Source organism: Salmo salar, chromosome 14 (assembly GCF_965601325.2).
Source record: "Salmo salar chromosome 14, fSalSal1, whole genome shotgun sequence".
In the NCBI taxonomy this organism is placed as follows: domain Eukaryota; kingdom Metazoa; phylum Chordata; class Actinopteri; order Salmoniformes; family Salmonidae; genus Salmo; species Salmo salar.
In genome coordinates this window covers 108,854,783-108,881,173 of record NC_138304.1, presented here as the reverse complement: position 1 = coordinate 108,881,173, position 26,391 = coordinate 108,854,783, and the positions used below count along the sequence as shown (strand labels likewise).

The 26,391-nt window shown below is 45.1% G+C and overlaps 1 protein-coding gene across 41 annotated transcripts in view; it reads left to right on the top strand.

Annotated features, from left to right (window-relative positions):
• The first annotated feature begins 19,893 nt into the window (after positions 1-19,893).
• rnf19a (ring finger protein 19A, RBR E3 ubiquitin protein ligase) overlaps positions 19,894-26,391 on the top strand; it is a 48,896-nt gene continuing 42,398 nt past the window's right edge. For 40 of the 41 annotated variants that reach the window (XR_014380472.1, XR_014380473.1, XR_014380471.1 and 37 more), the window contains exon 1: positions 19,937-20,242. The gene's annotated coding sequence lies outside the window, so the exon portion shown is untranslated. Of the gene's footprint in view, positions 20,243-26,391 lie in introns of all 41 variants that reach the window. The other variant, XM_082961385.1, reaches the window with a different exon arrangement.

Here is a 26,391-nt window from a genome sequence, read left to right as displayed (position 1 = left end):
GGTAAAGTCTACACCTGTTGTATTCAGCATTTCACGGTAAAGTCTACTACACCTGTTGTATTCAGCATTTCACTGTAAAGTCTACACCTGTTGTATTCAGCATTTCACGGTAAAGTCTACACCTGTTGTATTCAGCATTTCACGGTAAAGTCTACTACACCTGTTGTATTCAGCATTTCACGGTAAAGTCTACACCTGTTGTATTCAGCATTTCACGGTAAAGTCTACACCTGTTGTATTCAGTATTTCACTGTAAAGTCTACACCTGTTGTATTCAGCATTTCACTGTAAAGTCTACACCTGTTGTATTCAGCATTTCACTGTAAAGTCTACACCTGTTGTATTCAGCATTTCACTGTGAGGTCTACTACACCTGTTGTATTCAGCATTTCACTGTAAAGTCTACACCTGTTGTATTCAGCATTTCACGGTAAAGTCTACACCTGTTGTATTCAGCATTTCACGGTAAAGTCTACTACACCTGTTGTATTCAGCATTTCACGGTAAAGTTTACTATACCTGTTGTATTCAGCATTTCACGGTAAAGTCTACACCTGTTGTATTCAGCATTTCACGTAAAGTCTACACCTGTTATATTCAGCATTTCACGGTAAAGTCTACACCTGTTGTATTCAGCATTTCACGGTAAAGTCTACTACACCTTTTGTATTCAGCATTTCACGGTAAAGTCTACACCTGTTGTATTCAGCATTTCACGGTAAAGTCTACTACACCTGTTGTATTCAGCATTTCACTGTGAGGTCTACTACACCTGTTGTATTCAGCATTTCACTGTGAGGTCTACTACACCTGTTGTATTCAGCATTTCACTGTAAGGTCTACTACACCTGTTGTATTCAGCATTTCACTGTAAGGTCTACTACACCTGTTGTATTCAGCATTTCACTGTGAGGTCTACTACACCTGTTGTATTCAGCATTTCACTGTGAGGTCTACTACACCTGTTGTATTCAGCATTTCACTGTAAGGTCTACTACACCTGTTGTATTCAGCATTTCACTGTGAGGTCTACTACACCTGTTGTATTCAGCATTTCACTGTGAGGTCTACTACACCTGTTGTATTCAGCATTTCACTGTGAGGTCTACTACACCTGTTGTATTCAGCATTTCACTGTAAGGTCTACTACACCTGTTGTATTCAGCATGTCACTGTGAGGTCTACTACACCTGTTGTATTCAGCATTTCACTGTGAGGTCTACTACACCTGTTGTATTCAGCATTTCACTGTGAGGTCTACTACACCTGTTGTATTCAGCATTTCACTGTGAGGTCTACTACACCTGTTGTATTCAGCATTTCACTGTGAGGTCTACTACACCTGTTGTATTCAGCATTTCACTGTGAGGTCTACTACACCTGTTGTATTCAGCATTTCACTTTTCGGTCTACTACACCTGTTGTATTCAGCATTTCACTGTAAGGTCTACTACACCTGTTGTATTCAGCATTTCACGGTAAAGTCTACACCTGTTGTATTCAGCATTTCACGGTAAAGTCTACTACACCTGTTGTATTCAGCATTTCACGGTAAAGTCTACACCTGTTGTATTCAGCATTTCACGGTAAAGTCTACACCTGTTGTATTCAGCATTTCACGGTAAAGTCTACACCTGTTGTATTCAGTATTTCACTGTAAAGTCTACACCTGTTGTATTCAGCATTTCACTGTAAAGTCTACACCTGTTGTATTCAGCATTTCACTGTAAAGTCTACACCTGTTGTATTCAGCATTTCACTGTGAGGTCTACTACACCTGTTGTATTCAGCATTTCACTGTAAGGTCTACTACACCTGTTGTATTCAGCATTTCACTGTGAGGTCTACTACACCTGTTGTATTCAGCATTTCACTGTGAGGTCTACTACACCTGTTGTATTCAGCATTTCACTGTGAGGTCTACTACACCTGTTGTATTCAGCATTTCACTGTAAGGTCTACTACACCTGTTGTATTCAGCATTTCACTGTGAGGTCTACTACACCTGTTGTATTCAGCATTTCACTGTAAGGTCTACCTACACCTGTTGTATTCAGCATTTCACTGTGAGGTCTACTACACCTGTTGTATTCAGCATTTCACTGTGAGGTCTACTACACCTGTTGTATTCAGCATTTCACTGTGAGGTCTACTACACCTGTTGTATTCAGCATTTCACTGTGAGGTCTACTACACCTGTTGTATTCAACATTTCACTGTGAGGTCTACTACACCTGTTGTATTCAGCATTTCACTGTGAGGTCTACTACACCTGTTGTATTCAGCATTTCACTGTGAGGTCTACTACACCTGTTGTATTCAGCATTTCACTGTAAGGTCTACTACACCTGTTGTATTCAGCATGTCACTGTGAGGTCTACTACACCTGTTGTATTCAGCATTTCACTGTGAGGTCTACTACACCTGTTGTATTCAGCATTTCACTGTGAGGTCTACTACACCTGTTGTATTCAGCATTTCACTGTGAGGTCTACTACACCTGTTGTATTCAGCATTTCACTGTGAGGTCTACTACACCTGTTGTATTCAGCATTTCACTGTGAGGTCTACTACACCTGTTGTATTCAGCATTTCACTGTGAGGTCTACTACACCTGTTGTATTCAGCATTTCACTGTGAGGTCTGTTACACCTGTTGTATTCAGCATTTCACTGTGAGGTCTACTACACCTGTTGTATTCAGCATTTCACTGTGAGGTCTACTACACCTGTTGTATTCAGCATTTCACTTTTCGGTCTACTACACCTGTTGTATTCAGCATTTCACTGTAAGGTCTACTACACCTGTTGTATTCAGCATTTCACGGTAAAGTCTACACCTGTTGTATTCAGCATTTCACGGTAAAGTCTACTACACCTGTTGTATTCAGCATTTCACTGTAAAGTCTACACCTGTTGTATTCAGCATTTCACGGTAAAGTCTACACCTGTTGTATTCAGCATTTCACGGTAAAGTCTACTACACCTGTTGTATTCAGCATTTCACGGTAAAGTCTACACCTGTTGTATTCAGCATTTCACGGTAAAGTCTACACCTGTTGTATTCAGTATTTCACTGTAAAGTCTACACCTGTTGTATTCAGCATTTCACTGTAAAGTCTACACCTGTTGTATTCAGCATTTCACTGTGAGGTCTACTACACCTGTTGTATTCAGCATTTCACTGTAAAGTCTACACCTGTTGTATTCAGCATTTCACGGTAAAGTCTACACCTGTTGTATTCAGCATTTCACGGTAAAGTCTACTACACCTGTTGTATTCAGCATTTCACGGTAAAGTTTACTATACCTGTTGTATTCAGCATTTCACGGTAAAGTCTACACCTGTTGTATTCAGCATTTCACGTAAAGTCTACACCTGTTATATTCAGCATTTCACGGTAAAGTCTACACCTGTTGTATTCAGCATTTCACGGTAAAGTCTACTACACCTTTTGTATTCAGCATTTCACGGTAAAGTCTACACCTGTTGTATTCAGCATTTCACGGTAAAGTCTACTACACCTGTTGTATTCAGCATTTCACTGTGAGGTCTACTACACCTGTTGTATTCAGCATTTCACTGTGAGGTCTACTACACCTGTTGTATTCAGCATTTCACTGTAAGGTCTACTACACCTGTTGTATTCAGCATTTCACTGTGAGGTCTACTACACCTGTTGTATTCAGCATTTCACTGTGAGGTCTACTACACCTGTTGTATTCAGCATTTCACTGTAAGGTCTACTACACCTGTTGTATTCAGCATTTCACTGTGAGGTCTACTACACCTGTTGTATTCAGCATTTCACTGTGAGGTCTACTACACCTGTTGTATTCAGCATTTCACTGTGAGGTCTACTACACCTGTTGTATTCAGCATTTCACTGTGAGGTCTACTACACCTGTTGTATTCAGCATTTCACTGTGAGGTCTACTACACCTGTTGTATTCAGCATTTCACTGTGAGGTCTACTACACCTGTTGTATTCAGCATTTCACTGTGAGGTCTACTACACCTGTTGTATTCAGCATTTCACTGTGAGGTCTACTACACCTGTTGTATTCAGCATTTCACTGTGAGGTCTACTACACCTGTTGTATTCAGCATTTCACTTTTCGGTCTACTACACCTGTTGTATTCAGCATTTCACTGTAAGGTCTACTACACCTGTTGTATTCAGCATTTCACGGTAAAGTCTACACCTGTTGTATTCAGCATTTCACGGTAAAGTCTACTACACCTGTTGTATTCAGCATTTCACGGTAAAGTCTACACCTGTTGTATTCAGCATTTCACGGTAAAGTCTACACCTGTTGTATTCAGCATTTCACGGTAAAGTCTACACCTGTTGTATTCAGTATTTCACTGTAAAGTCTACACCTGTTGTATTCAGCATTTCACTGTAAAGTCTACACCTGTTGTATTCAGCATTTCACTGTAAAGTCTACACCTGTTGTATTCAGCATTTCACTGTAAAGTCTACACCTGTTGTATTCAGCATTTCACGGTAAAGTCTACACCTGTTGTATTCAGCATTTCACGGTAAAGTCTACTACACCTGTTGTATTCAGCATTTCACGGTAAAGTTTACTATACCTGTTGTATTCAGCATTTCACGGTAAAGTCTACACCTGTTGTATTCAGCATTTCACGTAAAGTCTACACCTGTTATATTCAGCATTTCACGGTAAAGTCTACACCTGTTGTATTCAGCATTTCACGGTAAAGTCTACTACACCTGTTGTATTCAGCATTTCACGGTAAAGTCTACACCTGTTGTATTCAGCATTTCACGGTAAAGTCTACTACACCTGTTGTATTCAGCATTTCACTGTGAGGTCTACTACACCTGTTGTATTCAGCATTTCACTGTGAGGTCTACTACACCTGTTGTATTCAGCATTTCACGGTAAAGTCTACACCTGTTGTATTCAGCATTTCACGGTAAAGTCTACTACACCTGTTGTATTCAGCATTTCACTGTGAGGTCTACTACACCTGTTGTATTCAGCATTTCACTGTGAGGTCTACTACACCTGTTGTATTCAGCATTTCACTGTGAGGTCTACTACACCTGTTGTATTCAGCATTTCACTGTGAGGTCTACTACACCTGTTGTATTCAGCATTTCACTGTGAGGTCTACTACACCTGTTGTATTCGCCATTTCACTGTGAGGTCTACTACACCTGTTGTATTCAGCATTTCACTGTGAGGTCTACTACACCTGTTGTATTCAGCATTTCACTGTAAGGTCTACTACACCTGTTGTATTCAGCATTTCACTGTGAGGTCTACTACACCTGTTGTATTCAGCATTTCACTGTGAGGTCTACTACACCTGTTGTATTCAGCATTTCACTGTAAGGTCTACTACACCTGTTGTATTCAGCATTTCACTGTAAGGTCTACTACACCTGTTGTATTCAGCATGTCACTGTGAGGTCTACTACACCTGTTGTATTCAGCATTTCACTGTGAGGTCTACCACACCTGTTGTATTCAGCATTTCACTGTAAGGTCTACTACACCTGTTGTATTCGCCACATGACAGGAAACCAGGAGTAAAGGTTGAACCAATCTGCCAGCTCCAAGTGGAAAAAGCATCTTTCTTTTTACCAATAAAAATAACAGCTCTGATTCATCTGATTCATACATTGATAAGAGCTATTGATAACAGCAGGTAAATGAGTCATTCGTTTGGAGAAGGGGATTGTAATTGTTTTTTCATTATGATCCCTGGAGACGATTGTGAAAACAGTCATATGGAAGCGAACTGAAAATCATATCAACATGACAGGTTATGGATGTGTCACTGCAACCTTAAAGGTCCTCAATGATGTCACCACTGCCCTTGATTCTAAGCAATGTTGTGCTGCTATTTTTATTGATTTGGCCAAAGCATTTGATACGGTAGACCATTCCATTCTTCTGGGCCGGCTAAGGAGTATTGGTGTCTCTGAGGGGTCTTTGGCCTGGTTTGCTAACTACCTCTCTCAAGAGTGCAGTGTATAAAGTCAGAACATCTGTCATCTCAGCCACTGCCTGTCACCAAGGGAGTACCCCAAGGCTCGATCCTAGGCCCCACGCTCTTCTCAATTTACATCAACAACATAGCTCAGGCAGTAGGAAGCTCTCTCATGCATTTATATGGAGATGATAGTCTTATACTCAGCTGGCCCCTCCACGGATTTTGTGTTAAACGGTCTACAACAAAGCTTTCTTAGTGTCCAACAAGCTTTCTCTACCCTTAACCTTGTTCTGAACACCTCCAAAACAAAGGTCATGTGGTTTAGTTAGAATGCCCCTCTCCCCACAGGTGTGATTACTACCTCTGAGGGTTTAGAGCTTGAGGTAGTCACCTCATACAAGTACTTGGGAGTATGGCTAGACGGTACACTGTCCTTCTCTCAGCACATATCAAAGCTGCAGGCTAAAGTTAAATCTAAACTTGTCATCTCTGTATACCCGTCGCAAGACCCACTGGTTGATGCTTATTTATAAAGCCCTCTTAGTCCTCACTCCTCCCTTTCTGAGATATCTACTGCAGCACTCATCCTCCACATACAACACCCGTTCACTCCCCCCTATCTGAGATATCTACTGCAGCCCTCCTCCACATACAACACCCGTTCTGCCAGTCACATTCTGTTAAAGGTCCCCAAAGCGAACACATCCCTGGGTCGCTCCTCTTTTCAGTTCACTGTAGCCAGCGACTGGAACGAGCTGCAACAAACCCTCAAACTGGACAGTTTTATCTCCATCTCTTCATTCAAGACTCAATCATGGCCACTCTTACTGACAGCTGTGGCTGCTTCGGGTGATGTATTGTTGTCTACTGTTGCATCCTAAGATGCTGGATTCTTTTACTGAAGACTCCAAAGCATTCTGATAATAAACAGAACAGATTTATTTAATGTTCTCCTTAACACATTCCAGTCTAGACTACTCTCTACAGTCGACTACTCTCTACAGCCTCTACAGCCCAACAGTCGACTACTCTCTACAGCCTCTACAGCCCAACAGTCGACTACTCTCTCTACAGCCTCTACAGCCCAACAGTCGACTACACTCTACAGCCTCTACAGTCGACTACTCTCTACAGCCCAACAGTCGACTACTCTCTCTACAGCCTCTACAGCCCAACAGTCGACTACTCTCTACAGCCCAACAGTCGACTACTCTCTCTACAGCCCAACAGTCGACTACTCTCTCTACAGCCTCTACAGCCCAACAGTCGACTACTCTCTCTACAGCCTCTACAGCCCAACAGTCGACTACTCTCTCTACAGACTCTACAGCCCAACAGTCGACTACTCTCTCTACAGCCTCTACAGCCCAACAGTCGACTACTCTCTACAGCCTCTACAGTCGACTACTCTCTCTACGCCCTCTACAGCGCAACAGTCGCCTACTCTCTACAGCCTCTACAGCCCAACAGTCGACTACTCTCTACAGCCCAACAGTCGACTACTCTCTCTACAGCCTCTACAGCCCAACAGTCGACTACTCTCTACAGCCCAACAGTCGACTACTCTCTACAGTCTCTACAGCCCAACAGTCGACTACTCTCTCTACAGCCTCTACAGCCCAACAGTCGACTACTCTCTCTACAGCCTCTACAGCCCAACAGTCGACTACTCTCTCTACGGCCTCTACAGCCCAACAGTCGACTACTCTCTCTACAGCCTCTACAGCCCAACAGTCGACTACTCTCTACAGCCTCTACAGTCGACTACTCTCTACATCCTCTACAGCCCAACAGTCGACTACTCTCTCTACAGCCTCTTCAGCCCAACAGTCGACTACTCTCTCTACAGCCTCTACAGCCCAACAGTCTAGACTACTTTCTACAGCCTCTACAGCGCAACAGTCGACTACTCTCTCTACAGCCTCTTCAGCCCAACAGTCGACTACTCTCTACAGCCTCTACAGCCCAACAGTCGACTACTCTCTCTACAGCCTCTACAGCCCAACAGTCGACTACTCTCTACAGCCTCTACAGCCCAACATTCGACTACTCTCTCTACAGCCTCTACAGCCCAACAGTCGACTTCTCTCTCTACAGCCTCTACAGCCCAACAGTCGACTACTCTCTACAGCCTCTACAGCCCAACAGTCGACTACTCTCTACAGCCTCTACAGCCCAACAGTCGACTACTCTCTTCAGCCCAACAGTCGACTACTCTCTACAGCCCAACAGTCGACTACTCTCTCTACAGCCTCTACAGCCCAACAGTCGACTACTCTCTACAGCCCAACAGTCGACTACTCTCTACAGCCCAACAGTCGACTACTCTCTACAGCCCAACAGTCGACTACTCTCTACAGTCTCTACAGCCCAACAGTCGACTACTCTCTCTACAGCCTCTACAGCCCAACAGTCGACTACTCTCTCTACAGCCTCTACAGCCCAACAGTCGACTACTCTCTCTACGGCCTCTACAGCCCAACAGTCGACTACTCTCTCTACAGCCTCTACAGCCCAACAGTCGACTACTCTCTACAGCCTCTACAGTCGACTACTCTCTACATCCTCTACAGCCCAACAGTCGACTACTCTCTCTACAGCCTCTTCAGCCCAACAGTCGACTACTCTCTCTACAGCCTCTACAGCCCAACAGTCTAGACTACTTTCTACAGCCTCTACAGCGCAACAGTCGACTACTCTCTCTACAGCCTCTTCAGCCCAACAGTCGACTACTCTCTACAGCCTCTACAGCCCAACAGTCGACTACTCTCTCTACAGCCTCTACAGCCCAACAGTCGACTACTCTCTACAGCCTCTACAGCCCAACATTCGACTACTCTCTCTACAGCCTCTACAGCCCAACAGTCGACTTCTCTCTCTACAGCCTCTACAGCCCAACAGTCGACTACTCTCTACAGCCTCTACAGCCCAACAGTCGACTACTCTCTACAGCCTCTACAGCCCAACAGTCGACTACTCTCTTCAGCCCAACAGTCGACTACTCTCTACAGCCTCTACAGCCCAACAGTCGACTACTCTCTACAGCCTCTACAGCTCAACAGTCGACTATCTCTCTACAGCCTCTACAGCCCAACAGTCGACTACTCTCTACAGCCTCTTCAGCCCAACAGTCGACTACTCTCTACAGTCTCTACAGCCCAACAGTCGACTACTCTCTACAGCCTCTACAGCCCAACAGTCTACTCTCTACAGCCCAACAGTCGACTACTCTCTCTACAGCCTCTACAGCCCAACAGTCGACTACTCTCTACAGCCTCTTCAGCGCAACAGTCGACTACTCTCTCTACAGCCCAACAGTCGACTACTCTCTCTACAGCCCAACAGTCGACTACTCTCTACAGCCCAACAGTCGACTACTCTCTACAGCCTCTACAGCCCAACAGTCGACTACTCTCTACAGCCTCTACAGCCCAACAGTCGACTATTCTCTCTACAGCCTCTACAGCCCAACAGTCGACTACTCTCTACAGCCTCTTCAGCCCAACAGTCGACTACTCTTTACAGCCTCTACAGCCCAACAGTCGACTACTCTCTCTACAGCCTCTACAGCCCAACAGTCGACTACTCCCTCTACAGCCTCTACAGCCCAACAGTCGACTACTCTCTACAGGCTCTACAGCCCAACAGTCGACTACTCTCTCTACAGCCTCTACAGCCCAACAGTCGACTACTCTCTCTACAGGCTCTACAGCCCAACAGTCGACTACTCTCTCTACAGGCTCTACAGCCCAACAGTCGACTACTCTCTCTACAGCCTCTACAGCCCAACAGTCGACTACTCTCTCTACAGCCTCTACAGCCCAACAGTCGACTACTCTCTACAGCCCAACAGTCGACTACTCTCTACGGCCTCTACAGCCCAACAGTCGACTACTCTCTCTACAGCCTCTACAGCCCAACAGTCTAGACTACTCTCTACAGCCCAACAGTCGACTACTCTCTACAGCCTCTACAGCCCAACAGTCGACTACTCTCTCTACAGCCTCTACAGCCCAATATTCGGCTACTCTCTCTACCCTCTCTACAGCCCAACAGTCGACTACTCTCTACAGCCTCTACAGCCCAACAGTCGACTACTCTCTACAGCCTCTTCAGCCCAACAGTCGACTACTCTCTCTACAGCCCAACAGTCGACTACTCTCTACAGCCCAACAGTCGACTACTCTCTACAGCCCAACAGTCGACTACTCTCTACAGCCCAACAGTCGACTACTCTCTACAGCCCAACAGTCGACTACTCTCTACAGCCCAACAGTCGACTACTCTCTACAGCCTCTACAGCCCAACAGTCGACTACTCTCTCTACAGCCTCTACAGCCCAACAGTCGACTACTCTCTACAGCCTCTTCAGCCCAACAGTCGACTACTCTCTACAGCCTCTACAGCCCAACAGTCGACTACTCTCTCTACAGCCTCTACAGCCCAACAGTCGACTACTCTCTACAGCCTCTACAGCCCAACAGTCGACTACTCGCTCTACAGCCTCTACAGCCCAACAGTCGACTACTCTCTACAGCCTCTACAGCCCAACAGTCGACTACTCTCTACAGCCTCTTCAGCCTCTACAGTCGACTACTCTCTCTACAGCCTCTACAGCCCAACAGTCGACTACTCTCTACAGCCCAACAGTCGACTACTCTCTACAGCCTCTACAGCCCAACAGTCGACTACTCTCTCTACAGCCTCTACAGCCCTACAGTCGACTACTCTCTACAGCCTCTTCAGCCCAACAGTCGACTACTCTCTCTACATCCTCTACAGCCCAACAGTCGACTACTCTCTCTACAGCCTCTTCAGCCCAACTCTCCAAAACATCAGTGAACTTTTACCTCCCTTGCATCTCGTAATCCAATCACTTCAATGCAAGAACGGAAACCCCACTATCATTTGTTAATTCAAATAACTCAACCCCTGCATACAAATCCCATTGGCTATTTCTAACCATTTTACATCTAAACTCATTAGAACATAATACATTTCTCAATACACTATATCTACCATGTTGTCTGTGCTGCTACCATGTCTGTATCCAACATTGTTGTGCTGCTACCATGTTGTCATGTTGTGTTGCTACCATGATGTGTTGTCATGTGTTGCTGCCATGTTATGTTGTCTTAGGTCTCTCTTTATGTAGTGATGTCTGTCTTGTCGTGTGTTTTGTCCTATATTTTTAGCCCCCGTCTCCGCAGGAGGCCTTTTGCCTTTTGGTAGGCTGTCATTGTAAATAACAATTTGTTCTTAACTGACTTGCCTGGTTTAAATAAAGTTTAAATAGAAACATAACATGTATTGCAGCCCGTTTTCCACAGTGAAATAGGCTATAAATAGCTGTGCCGTTATTAAAATATTTAATTGTGTGCCCTCGTAATTTGAGTGGACGAAATTTGGACACCCAAGCTATAGGCCTCTGTAATTGATATATGCACTTTAGAATATCTTAAATTTAGCCTACTCTCAACTTTTTCTCTGTTTTTTTTGCAATTTGTGTTAAATATTACCCACCATCGGGAGCCACTTTCAGTAACACCCACATACATTTATAACTGTCACTTTAATGTTCGTTTTCTTCAATTAGTAGCTTACATTTTGCATCGTGCCATTCCGTTTACCTTTATTCCTCTGTCATGTCAGTGTAGCTGTTCCTGAGAGTAGCTAGCATTAGCATCGTGCCATTCCGTTTACCTTTATTCCTCTGTCATGTCAGTGTAGTTGTTCCTGAGAGTAGCTAGCATTAGTGGATCACATTCGGCTAACACGCAATCATTTGTGACATGTCGTCTATTTGAATCATTATGGGACTCAGATGTAGCAGGTTAAACCTGCTCATGACTGGACCGTTGTCATACAGTTCCATGATTAGTGAGGATCAGGTGGATGACAGCGGGGTGAACAGGCAGTGGCTCGGGTGGTTGTTGTCCTTGATTATCTTTTTGACCTTCCTGTGACATCAGGTGCTGTAGTTGTCCTGGAGGGCAGGTAGTTTGCCCCCGGTGATGTGTTGTGCAGACCTTACCACCCTCTGGAGAGCCCTGCGGTTGTGGGCGGAGCAGTTGCCGTACCAGGCGGTGATACAGCCCAACAGGATACTCTCAATTGTGCACCTGTAGAAGTTTGAGGGTTTTAGATGACAAGCCAACTTTCTTCAGTCTCCGGAGGTTGAAGAGGCACTGCTGTTGCGCCTTCACCACATTGTTTGTGTGAGTGGACCGTTTCATATGATGATATGATCCTTGACTAGCCTCTCAAAGCACTTCATGATGACAGAAGTGAGTGCTACTAGTCATTTACTTCAGTTACCTTTGCCATCTTAGGTACAGGAACAATGGTGGCCATCTTGAAGCATGTGGGGACAGCAGACTGGGATAGGGAGAGATTGAATATGTCCGTAAACACACCAGCCAGCTGGTCTGTGCATGCTCTGAGGACATGGCTTGGGATGCCGTCTGGTCCGGCAGTCTTGCGAGGGTTAACACATTTAAATGTTTTACTCACGTCGGCCACGGAGAAGGAGAGGGAGGGCCTGCAGTCCTTGTTAGCGGGCCGCAACGGTGGCACTGTATTATCCTCAAAGCGGGCAAAGAAGGTGTTTAGTTTGTCTGGAAGCGTAACGTCGGTGTCCGTGACGTGGTTGGATTTCTTTTTGTAGTCCGTGATTGTCTGTAGACCCTGCCACATACGTCTCGTGTCTGAGCCGTTGAATTGCGACTCCACTTTGTCCCTGTACTGGCATTTTGCTTGTTTGATTGCCTTGTGGAGGGAATAACTACACTGTTTATATTCAGTCATATTTCCAGACCTCTTTCCATGGTTAAATGCGGTGGTTCGCGCTTTTAGTTTTGCGCGAATGCCGCCATCTATCCACGGTTTCTGGGTAGGGTAGGTTTTAATAGTGACAGTGGTTACCACATCTCCAATGTACTTCCTTATAAACTCACTCACAGAATCAGCGTATAAATCGATATCCGGCGCCGACAGAGATGGCCGCCTCGTTTCGCGTTCCTAGGAAATTATGCAGTATTTCGTTTTTTTTATGTGTTATTTCTTACATTGTTACGCCAGGAAATCTTAGGTTTTATTACATACAGTCGGGACGAACTATTGGATATAAGAGCAACGTCAACTCATCAACATTACGTCCAGGAATACAACTTTCCCGAAGCGGATCCTCTGTTTGGCCCACCACCCAGGACAATGGATCGGATCCCAGCCGGCAACCCAAAACAACACCGGCCTTGCATGCATCTCGGAAGTTAGAGTATCAATGATCCAGTGTATTGCCCGCATGAGAGTTGCAATCAATATGCTGATAGAATTTAGGTAGACTTGTTCTCAAATTTGCTTTGTTAAAATCCCCAGCTACAATAAATGCAGCATCAGGATGTATGGTCTCTAGTTTGCATAGAGTCCAGTGAAGTTCCTTGAGGGCCGTCGTGGTATAGGCTTGAGTGGGGATATACACGGCTTTGACAATAACTGATGCAAATTCTCTTCAGAGATAATATGGTCAGCATTTGATTGTGAGGAATTCTAGGTCAGGTGAATAAAAGGACTTGAGTTCCTGTATGTTGTTACGATTACACAATGAGTCGTTAATCACAAATCCCTTCTTCTTTCCCAAGAGATGTTTATTTCTGTCAGCGCGACGCATAAAGTATCCAGGTGGCTGTATCGACTCCGACAATATATCCCGAGAGCGCCATGTTTCTGTGAAACAGAGTATGTTACAATGCCTGATGTCTCTCTGGAAAGCAACCCTTGCCCAAATGTTGTCTACCTTGTTATCTAGAGAGTGGACGTTGGCGAGTAATATACTCGGAAGCGGTGGGTGGTGTGCACGCCTCCGATGTCTGACCAGAAGGCCACTCCGTCTACCTCTTCTTGCGGCGACGTTGTTTTAAGTCGGCCTCTGGAATCAGATCCATTGTCCTGGGTGGTGATATGAACAAAGGATCAGTTTCGGGAAAGTCGTATTCCTGGTCGTAATGTTGGTAAGCTGACGTCGCTCTGATATCCAATAGTTTTTCCCGGCTGTATGTAATAACACTTAAGATTTTCTGGTCTAGCAATGTAAGAAATAATACATTAAAAAAACTAAATATTGCATAGTTTCCTAAGGACTAGAAGCGAGGTAACCCTCTCTATGATTAAGCCTGTGCTTAGCTCTATTCTGTTTATTTTTATCCTAAAAAAACTCCCCAGTCCTTAAAAATTACAAGCATACCCATAACATGATGCAGCCACCAGTATGGAGAGTATGTAACGTATACGCCGGGAGTCAGAAAGCAGGTGCAGAAGGTGAGTTTAATACTGAACAGATACAAAATAACAAACATGGGCCGCATACTGAACATGAGACGCGACCAATAACACCTAAAGACTGATGACAAATGAGAGCTAAATAAATGGGGTGTAATCAGGGTAATGATAAAGTCCAGGTGTGCCTAATGATGGGGTGTGAGTAATGATAGGCTGCCAGGACCGGTGGTTAGTAAACCAGTGATGTTGACCTCCGGAGCGGGACTAGACGTGACAGAGTGGTACTCAGTAATGTGTTGTATTGGATTTGTCCCAAACATAACACTTTGCATTCTGGTCAAACATGTTCATTTCTTTGCCACATTTTTTTGCAGTATTACTTTAGTGCCTTGTTGTAAACGTGATGCATGTTTTGGAATATTTATATCCTGTACAGGCTTTTCACTCTGTCATTTAGGTTAGTATTGTGGAGTAACTACAATGTTGTTGATCCATCCTCTGTTTTCTCCTATCACAGCCATTGAACTCTGCAATAGTTTTAAAGTCACCATTGGCCTCATGGTGAAAATCCTGAGTGGTTTCCTTCCTCTCCGGCAACTGAGTTAGAAAGGCCGCCTGTATCTTTTCTAATTAATAACTTCACCATGCTCAAAGGGATATTCAATGTCTATTTATTTATTTGTACCCATCTACCAATAGGAGCCCTTCTTTGTGAGGCATTGGAAAACCTCCCTGGTCTTTGTGGTTTAATCTGTGTTTGAAATTCACTGCTCGACTTAGGGAGCTGACAGATAATTATATGTGTGGGGTACAGAGACGAGGTAGTCGTTCAAAAATCAAGTTAAACACTATTTTTACACACAGAGTGAGTCCATGCAATTTATTATGTGACTTGTTAAGCACATTTTTACTCCTGAACTTGCTAGGACAAAGTGGTGAATACTTATTGACTCAAGAAATTTCAACTTCTCATTTGAAATTACTTCTATAAGATTCCAAAACCATAATTCCACTTTGACATTATGGGGTATTGTGTGTAGACTAGTGTAGACTAAAAAAATTATCTCAATTTAATCCATTTTAAATTCAGGCTGTAACACAACAAGATTTGGAAAAAGTGAAGGGGTGTGAATACCTTCTGAAGGCACTGTATGTAGGGAAAAGGGTTGCCATTTTTGGTGCACCCATGGACTATTCAGTGCTCAAACTGTGGCAGAATCAGTCCTCATTGGACCTCGTGTTCCAAGTGGGAGAGAGTGTCACGCCCTGACCATAGAAGGCCATTGTTTCTCTATGGTGAAGTAGGTCAGGGTGTGACTGGGGGTATTCTAGTTTATTATTTCTATGTGGGGTTCTAGGCTATTATTTATATGTTGGTGATTTGTATGATTCCCAATTAGAGGCAGCTGGTAACCGTTGTCTCTAATTGGGGATCATATTTAAGTAGCTATTTTTCCCACCTGTGTTTGTGGGATCTTGTTTTTTTGTGTAGGTGCCTTTTTGCACTTTGCTGTCTTCACAGTTCGTTTGTTCATTTATTGTTTTTGTATTTTGCTGAAGTTTCACATTATAATAAAGATGTGGAATGCTACTCATGCTGCGCCTTGGTCCAATTATTACGACCATCGTGACAGAAGATCCCACCATAACAGGACCAAGCAGTGTGCCCAGGAGGAGATGGCCTCCTGGACTTACGAGGAGATAATATCCTGGACTTGGGAGGAAGATACGAAAGCCTGCCGTTGAAGCAGACGCAAGGAGAGAAGGAAGGACAGCGACGACGCCGGGGTTCGCGTCCACAAAGACAGCCCGAATTATTTTGGGTGGGGGCACACGGGGTGGTCGGCGGAGCCGGGGAGTGAGCCAGTGACAACCTGGGAGGAGGTAGAGAGGTGGTCGGTCGACCCAAGGAGAGTACCAGAGCCCGCCTGGGAGTCAATGGAACAGTGCGAGGAGGGATACCGGAGAATGGAGTTGGCTAAGAGTATGCGGCAACGCAGGTGTTTGGAGGAGCGTGTCATCAGTCCGGTGCAACTTGTGCCGGTCCCACGCATCAGGTCTCCAGTGCGCCTCCCCAGTCCGGTACGTCCTGTGTCCCCTCCTCGCACTCACCCTGAAATGTGTGTCCCCAGTCCGGTGCGTCCTGTGCCAGCTCCCCGCACTTGCCATGTGAGGTGTGTCATCGAACCGGTACCATTGATGCCGGCTCCACGCACCAGGCCTCCAGTGCGCCTTCACAGTCCAGAGCTCCCGGCGACGGTGTCCAGTCCTGCTCCATGGCCGGAGTCTTCCCCTGCGCCTATGCCCAGTCCAAGCACGGCGTCCAGTCCTGCTCCATAGCCGGAGTCTTCCTCTGCGCCTATGCCCAGTCCAAGCACGGCGTCCAGTCCTGCTCCATAGCCAGAGTCTTCCTAGGTGCCGATGCCCAGTCCAGATACGGAGTCCAGTCCTGCTCCAGGGCAGGAGCCTCCCTCTGCGCCGATGTCCAGACACGGCGTCCAGTCCCGTTCCATGGCAGGAGTCTTCCTCTGCACCGATGTCCAGGCCAGGGCTGGTGTCCAGTCCCACTCCATGGCAGGAGCCTTCCTCGGCATCGAGATCCAGTCCAGGCACAGTGTTCAGCCTGGGTCCATGGCTGGATCTGCGGGATGAGCGGTTTCTTCGGCCCACACCAGAGCCGCCCCCGATGCTGGCAGATGAGCGGGTACTTCATCCCGCACCAGAGCCACCACCATAGAGAGCCATTGTTTCTCTCTGGTGAAGTAGATCAGGGTGTGACTGGGGGGTATTCTAGTTTATTATTTCTATGTGGGGTTCTAGGTTATTATTTCTATGTTGGGGATTTGTATGATTCCCAATTAGAGGCAGCTGGTAACCGTTGTCTCTAATTGGGGATCATATTTAAGTAGTTATTTTTCCCACCTGTGTTTTGTGGGATCTTGTTTTTGTGTAGGTGCCTATTTACACTTCACTGTCTTCACGTTTCGTTTGATCATTTATTGTTTTTGTATTTTGCTGAAGTTTCACATTATAATAAAGATGTGGAATGCTACTCACGCTGCGCCTTGGTCCAATCATTACGACGAGCGTGACAGAGAGTGCTGCCTATGAGGTCTCCACTATAGGTTATTGACCGAGTCGTTCAAATCCTCATCCATTCAATCACAACTGATGTACTTTTAGAACTTCCAAATCTTTTCCTCCAGGTGGCCCCAGCTGACATTCCAGGCTTCCACTGATGAAGGAATGGGGTGAATTCCTCCCTCCTTCAAGCAACCAAAACAAAAACATCTGTTCAGTTTAGTCATCACAGAACTACAGTCAATAATTTTAAAAGGTGAGTCATTCCTACCATCCTACCATTAGTGACATCTTGATGTCACACAGAGACTTGTCGTGACGTTGTATTAGTTAATGTGATGACTGCTGCTGATCGAATGATTAACGGTTTATAATTACGTGATTAAATTAATCAGGTAATTATTAAACTGGGGCACCATGGGAAAGTTTGGTTTAATTGAGTTTCTATTTCCCAAGTTAACTCAAAGAATATTGTTTTTACAACAGTCGCTAATCAATCAATTTCCTCTACAGTCTCATTCTGAACGTTGCATAATCCGGGAATCTGCACAAACCCGAGTCTCACCAAATAAGTCCGTACCAATTGAGTTGATTATTTATTTACTAACAAGCTAAAATGATAATATAAGATACAGTCTGGGCTATTGATTAGAACTTAGTACAATGAAACAGCTCCCTAGTTGGCCAACACAATACGACACGTGTTACACAAAATGGGGATTTAAAAGAGAGACAAGCACACTTGTATACATTTGTAAACTAGACCTAGTTTAACCCTAACACCTTTCCCCGGACTGCCGTCTCTTATGGGTCAGAATATAATGATGTAATTAGGTCTCTGACGGGGTGTCTCTTCGTGGACGAGGTTCGGCTTCTCTGATGACACACTTCTCTGGTTACAGGGTGTAACTCTCTGGTTGTCTTCACAATGTCAGTGTCCTTTTGTCTTAGTGGTCTGTTTCCTCGCCCTTGTTCTGAAAGGGGTCTTTTGAGAACAGCCAGCCCTGTAGCTCAGGGCTCACAGAGTAGGAATGAAAGCAGTGCAGACACACGATTCGATGGAGAGTGGCGACCGGGTGGTCCTGCTTGAATTCACCCTCTTAGACGCAGCTTCTCATCCGTAGCATAGATAGATAAAAAGTTCCTTTGTCTTCGACCTCGTGTTGCGTTTTGTGGTTGCCGACCACTCAGGCCTTGGCTGCAGCTCAGGGTCACTTAGTCTGCATGTAAATTCTTAACTCAAGTTTAATACCCTCGGGTCAAAAATAGGCGTTTCCACTTTTATGGCAAGATGGTCTGGGCGGCTCTAGTCACGAGGCTGGAGGTCTGGATTTTACTCGGATCCAATTTAGACAACAAACTTCACATTTCATCTTTACCAAAACTTTCTCTTTGATCTGGACCTTTTCCACACAACGCACAATATGCAAACATCAAGCATATACTAGGAAAACTCTTAAAGTTACAATGTTTTCGTTATAACGTCGTCCTTTAATAACAAAAACAACATTAATTTTCATATTCTATCATTACCACCATTGTGGCTGATGAAACCTTATCCCAAAGTCCATTTATTGCATGTTAATGTTCTCTCCATAGTGAGAGGACAAATATTGTCTGCTGCCTTAGATTGACAATGGGCGTGAGGTGTCATAAACCCCCCCCCCCCCCCCATATCTCCATATCTCTTCCCCTCTGCTGGGTGTGAGAGATCTCTCTATAGGTTTGTGGTCCACAGTAACCTGACCCGAGCATGCCAGTCATGACACATTGCTTTATTATTTTTTTTATTGAACCTTTTATTTAACTAGGCAAGTCAGTTAAGAACAAATTCTTATTTACGATGACGGCCTACCCTGGCCAAACCCTAACCTGGACGACGCTGGGACAATTGTGCGCCGCCCTATGGGACTGCCAATCACGGCTGGTTGTTATACAGCCTGGAATTGAACCAGGGTCTGTAGTGATGCCTCTGGCACTGAGATGCAGTGCGTTAGACTGCTGCGCCACTTGGGAGCCCAGCTTTAGGAGACATATTGAACCGTGTAATATTTCCTGCTTTAGGAGACATATTGAACTGTAATATTTCCTGCTTTAGGAGACATATTGAACTGTAATGTTTCCTGGTTTAGGAGCCATATTGAACTGTAATATTTCCTGCTTTAGGAGACATATTGAACTGTAATGTTTCCTGGTTTAGGAGACATATTGAACTGTAATGTTTCCTGGTTTAGGAGACATATTGAACTGTAATGTTTCCTGGTTTAGGAGCCATATTGAACTGTAATATTTCCTGCTTTAGGAGACATATTGAACTGTAATGTTTCCTGGTTTAGGAGACATATTGAACTGTAATGTTTCCTGGTTTAGGAGACATATTGAACTGTAATATTTCCTGCTTTAGGAGCCATATTGAACTGTAATGTTTCCTGGTTTAGGAGCCATATTGAACTGTAATATTTCCTGCTTTAGGAGAAATATTGAACTATAATGTTTCCTGCTTTAGAAGACATATTGACCCGTGTAGTGTATTGAGCTGTAATGTTTCCTGAAAAGGTTTCACTTAATGTTTTCTTGATAAGGCAGCCTGGCCCGTGACCACAAGGGCCTGTCCAATGATCTGAACAACTGTGTACGTGTCCTCGCGAGATTCCGTGGTGATAGTTTGAATCCTATTGAATCCAAGGAGCTGGTCGGTCGGTCGGTTGGTCGGTGTTTCCAATGGGAAGGGCAGAAGTCTGGAACTGAGAAGTAACCCGTTTGTAAGTTTCAACGAACAACACAAATGCCATTTTCGGATCAATCCACTTTTATACCGAAGTGACATCGGTGAATCGTTGTAGTTCAAAAACATTTTAATCCCCCCAACGGGAAAAAGCCGTAAGGTGGATCTTTTTTTTTTTTTTTAACGGTAAGTCGGAATGAAGTAGCTAGCTACTGTAGTTAGCTTCCTAAATCAATGCAACGACGGCCTGCAAGCTAACTAGTTAGCTAAGTCACAAGTTTAGCTTTGTTAGACTAGCTAGTTAGCTTAGGAAAGACAATACGCTTACAGTATAACGTATTAATTTAGTTATTAGTTTTAGTTGTTTGATATGTTGCTTAGCTAGGTAGGCGAATCGCGTTAACTTCGCTTAGTTTCGGTTTTCATGACAGAAAAATGTTGCTGAAACCGCCCCTATGAGCTTCGACTTCCCTGAAACGTTGGCTTTAGCTCGCTAGCTAACGTTAGCCATTTGGATAACTAACTAGCTAACATGAGAAAATCCCCCAAATGTTTGAAATAGTTACAAATTAGATAGCGAATAGGCTAACTATATTTGCTTACAAGTATGTTGCGACTGTCCTTTTGGTGTGTACTTTAGAAACTGTAACGTTATACAGTAGCCATTTAGTTGACGTTGGCTAGCTAACGATTGCTAGCTAGCAAGCAAATTGTAAAAATACATTTCAGCCAGTTTACTAGCAAACTAGCCAATAATATTGTCATCTGACTAGCTAACTACCCAACATATAACATTTTAATTTTACTCGAAGTTCCAATCAATTACCAATTTAAGCTAACTAGCTAGCTTTCTAGTTGCAAGCCATAGCTAATGTTCATGTTTGGCTTATTTGTGTTATTGTACCTACTAGCTAGCTAGCCATTTTATTTAGTTTATTGCGTTCATTTTTTTACAGGGACAGTGCACATTAATCAACTTTCCAGTAAAAGTGCCGGTTTTAGCGACCCGGCTAGTTTTCAACCGCAGTCCCTCAGCAGGTTATTAAAACAATAACAATGAGCGTTTACACACTAAACAATCTACAGATAACATGGACAGCGGCAGTACATAGCTAGGGATTATGGAAACAAGTCTGATTGGTCTTTAGCCATGTCTTTGTTTTTTGTGAAGGTGTGGTAGGTGGTGCAGTTATGTGTCCGTCCGATATCAGTGTATTCCAGACATGGGACGCTCTCACAGAGAAAGCAGATTTACTAAAGGTGCTTTTCCTTAAGGGAACTATACAGTCACCTCTCATGGCAGACCTTGTGGATCTGCTGCAGTGGGCTTGGGTTTTCTGTTTGATTTTAAAGTATTAAGTGGAGGGGAGCCAGGCCATTTAGGATCTGGAAAGGGGGATACCTAGTCAGTTGTACAACTGAATGTATTCATACATATCTTTTGCGCCCGGGGAACAGTGGGTTTACTCCCTTGCTCAGGGCCTGAATGACAGATTTTTACCTTGTCAGCTAAGGGATTCGATCCAGCAACCTTTCGGTTACTGGCCCAATGATCCTACCTGCCAGGCTTCCTGCCGAGTGCAATACACCAACATGTCTTGTATAAGATTTTCCCAACTCAGGAGCTCATGCTTTCTGAGGGTTTAACAATGATGTCTATTGGGCTTCGTATCAAGCACTTTGAGAGCCTGTTTGTAGACGCACTGAATGGGTTTTAATGTTGGTACAGCAAGCTTGGGCCCAACTAGTCAAATCAAATGTTATTTGTCACATGCGCCAAATACAACTGGTGTAGACCTTACAGTGAAATGCTTACTTACCTGCCCATAACCAACAATGCAGTTAAGAAAACAACATAATTAAACATCAGCAGTAAAGTAACAGTAGCGAGGCTATATACAGGGGGTACAGAGTCAGTGTGGAGGCGCAGGTTAGTCGAGGTAATATGTACATGTGGAGTTAAAGTGACTATGCATAGATAATAAACAGAGTAGCAGCAGTGTAAAAGAGGGAGGGGGGGTGCGAATATCCATTTGATTAGCTGTTCAGGGGTCTTACGGTTTTGGGGGGTAGAAGCTGTTTAGAAGCCTCTTGGACCTAGACTCTGTGCTCTGGTACCGCTTGCTGTGCGGTAGCAGAGAGAACAGTCTATGACTATGGTGGCTGGAGTCTTTGACAATTCTTAGGGCCTTCCTCTGACACCGCCTGGTATAAAGGTCCTGGATGGCAGGAAGCTTGGCCCCAGTGATGTACTGGGCCGTTCACACTACCCTCTGTAGTGCCTTGCGGTTGGAGGCTGAGCAGTTGCCATACCAGGCAGTGATGCAACCAGTCAGGATGCTCTCGATGGTGCAGCTGTAGAACTTATTGAGGATCTGAGGACACATGCCAAATCTTTTCAGTCTCCTGAGGGGGAATAGGCTTTGTCATGCTCTCTGGTGTGTTTGGACCATGATAGCTTGTTGGTGATGTGGACACCAAGGAACTTGAAGCTCTCAACCTGCTCCTGTCGATGAGAATGTGGGCGTGCTCGGTCCTCCTTTTCCTGTAGTCCACAATCATCTCCTTTGTCTTGATCATGTTGAGGGAGAGGTTGTCTTGGCACAACACTGCCAGGTCTCTGACCTCTTCCCTATTGGTTGTCTCATCATTGTCGGTGATCATACCTACCACTGTCGTCGGCAAACTTAATGATGGTGTTGGAGTCGTGCCTGTCCGTGCAGTCATGAGGGAACAGGGAGTACAGGAGGGGACTGAGCACACACCCCTGAGAGGCCCCATGTGTTGAGGATCAGCATGGCAGATGTGTTGTTACCTACCCTTACCACCTGGGGGCGGCCCATCAGGAAGTCCAGGATCCAGTTGCAGAGGGAGGTGTTTAGTCCCAGGGTCCTTAGCTTAGTGATGAGCTTTGAGGGCACTAAGGTGTTGAACGCTGAGCTGTAGTCAATGAATAGCATTCTCACGTAGGTGTTCCTTTTGTCCAGGTGGGAAAGGGCAGTGTGGAGTGGCAATAGAGATTGCATCATCAGTGGATCTGTTGGGGCGGTTTGCAAATTGGAGTGGGTCTAGGGCTTAGACATCTGGTTCAGTAACATCAGTTGTCCTCTTTGTGAACAACATGCAGACTGTTTTTTTTTTTTTTTACTTCTTCTTACACTGAGATGGAAACATGAGTCACTGAGACCCTTGTAACATTGCTCCATCTTGGACTTCACGTTTTCCAGAAGAAAAGTAGTTGGCCGTTTCTGTGGAGTGGTTTGTTCTGAAGCCAAACTGCATTGCGTGTAAAATTATTTAAAGATGGGTGTTATTATGGTTGACCTCCAGACCCTCCAGACCCCTGGAACTCCTCCTCCTCCTTACTAATGGGGCCAGTCGGTGACCTCTCTGTAGTTAAGGTAGAGTCCAGCTTAAACATCTTTTGGCTTTAGTTCATTAGAGAGCTAATCACCTTGTTCACCTCCTGCCGGTCGAGTGTCATTCACTGGTGCCGTGCCCAAGAAACCAGTGGGGGGGGTTCTGTCAGTAGGACAAGTCACCCTGGTTGGTCTTTTTACGAGCTGTGAGGTCAAAGGTATTTATGATCAGTTTTAGGATTTTCCTACGAGACTTGTCTTCATAATTAATGTCAAAATCTCCCATTTTTTTTAAGATGAACGATGTCCTGAAATGACATTCCCTAAGCATGTTATTAAACTGGTCAGAAACAGTCTTTTGGTGTAAAGTGGTCTGTACATTCCAGAAGGGTTTTAGACATTTGAGGAGATTTTTTTTTTTAGGCCAATACCTTCTAGTTCATTATCACGACCACTAAATTTGTTTACATCGGACATGTTATTTAATGTAAATCATCAGACCTACTCTTCCTTCCATCCTGTCTCTCCTGAAAACATTGTAGTCGGGCACAATGCAGCAGATGTAGAGTTTTTAGGGAGTCATGTCTCCCCCCCCCCCCGTAGTCCCTTGGGCTTAGCTCGTGGGTCCCAGATTACTCCAGTGTGATTGACCGTTTGAAAAAAAGGTAACATGTTCTGACTGTTGGGTTTAGGCTATTTTTGTTTTTACTGGGGGCAGTTCGGTAGTGAATTTACCCCTCTCTTGCACTGGAAGCTGGGAACTAATTAAAACAGCTTGCGTGCCGAAAGCAGAGTCTGGGATCGTGTATAGTGACTTGGATATTTTTGGGCAGTCAAAGTTAATCTTGGAGCTGGTAAACTCGAGAAATCATGGGACCGTAGCACTCACCCACTGTGGTGGTGATTTGACGATGCGGCCATTCACTGCTTTCCATTCCTGTGGGTATCGGTGGTGTGGGGCCCAGGGTTGAGGCTGGCTCGGCGGTGTGGGGCCCAGGGTTGAGGCTGGCTCGGCGGTGTGGGGCCCAGGGTTGAGGCTGGCTCGGCGGTGTGGGGCCCAGGGTTGAGGCTGGCTCGGCGGTGTGGGGCCCAGGGTTGAGGCTGGCTCGGCGGTGTGGGGCCCAGGGCTGAGGCTGGCTCGGCGGTGTGGGGCCCAGGGTTGAGGCTGGCTCGGCGGTGTGGGGCCCAGGGTTGAGGCTGGCTCGGCGGTGGGGGGCCCAGGGTTGAGGCTGGCTCGGCGGTGGGGGGCCCAGGATTGAGGTGCACATCCCCAGAAAGCAGGAAGGGTCATTGAGCACTTTCTGATAGGTGTTGGGGGACTTGTTTGTTACTCCCAAGCGACTCAGTCGAGCAGGGAGCTAGGTAGACTTGGCCATTATTTAGGACATCATGATATGCAGAGTATCTGTTCCCGTGGAACGGTGAACAAAGGTGTTTGGGGGGTTGGTATTCGCCGACAGTAGATTATCATCCCAGGAAGGACGCGCTGAGACTATCAGTAGAGTTTAGAGCCGGTGCAATATATCGAATTAATGCTGTTGTGCGATATTCCAAATGCCCGTATCGCAACTATCAAGGTTTTATTATGAGCGTTTGTCTACTTGTTCTCAAGTCTTTATGGTTTCGTCACCTTCCCTCCTTATGTGCAGAGATCTGAATATAGTGAGAAGAGGCTCATGTCTCCCCCCGAACAGTGGGAGTCTTGTCCCGAAGGAGGGAAGGCAAGCGACCATCTTGGGTTCAAAATAAGCGCATAGAAATGCATTGGGCTTATTTTAGACAGTTTTTGGTGAGAATGAAACCTCTTGCTTCACCTCTTTCTCCCAAGCCCCTTCCCCTACAACTCACAACAACAAAGATGAGCGATCACAGTATACATGAGTCTCACTAGTAACTGATACAACCTGAAAAAGCATTAAAGACAGAGTTAATGAGTACTTGAGGTCACTGAGAACGTCTGGACATGGCCTGCTCTCCCTTATGTAAGGAATTAGGTACTTTACCATGTTTACTACAGTATGTACTATAGGCTATGTTTAGTTGTCAGACTGAACAGTAGCCTTATAAACATATACATCTTTAAAATGTTTTTTTTTTTTAAGTTGAATTCAATAATATATTTGTACCACTGTAGATGCTGGTTTTTTTTATTTACAGTAGTTATGTACAGCTGGAGGCATTTTGAAAACATGTTTCAAACTTGTTTTTCACAAGTGTTTGAACTCTGCGAACAATGTGTCGTTGATGGGCTGGAAGCCATCCGTCCTTGATGGGCTGGAAGCCCATCCGCCCTTGATGGGCTGGAAGCCCATCCGCCCTTGATGGGCTGGAAGCCCATCCGCCCTTGATGGGCTGGAAGCCCATCCGCCCTTGATGGGCTGGAAGCCCATCCGCCCTTGATGGGCTGGAAGCCCATCCGCCCTTGATGGGCTGGAAGCCCATCCGCCCTTGATGGGCTGGAAGCCCATCCGCCCTTGATGGGCTGGAAGCCCATCCGCCCTTGATGGGCTGGAAGCCCATCCGCCCTTGATGGGCTGGAAGCCCATCCGCCCTTGATGGGCTGGAAGCCCATCCGCCCTTGATGGGCTGGAAGCAGGACAATAGACTCTTGCTGACTTTAGGGCCTTTAAATGTACAGTATTAATGGATGTTTGTGAGGCATGTCACTTATCCCATCTCTTCCATAGCCCACTAAATGTTTTCTGACATCTGGATGGCTCCATAATGAATTACTATGGGAATAAATATCACTGAATGACACAGCACGGGGACTGGTCTTCATAAATCAATCAGATTTTTATGTGGAAATGTAAGGATTATATTTGCACTATACTCGCATTTTTGTTTTTCTTGGAATAGAAAAACCCTAATATTCAAATGATTTAAGCTATGTTTCTAAAACTCAATCCCATATAGTCTATTCAAGGCTCCGTTTGACTCTTGGAGCTTTCAGTAACTTAGCTTCTCAAAGATGCC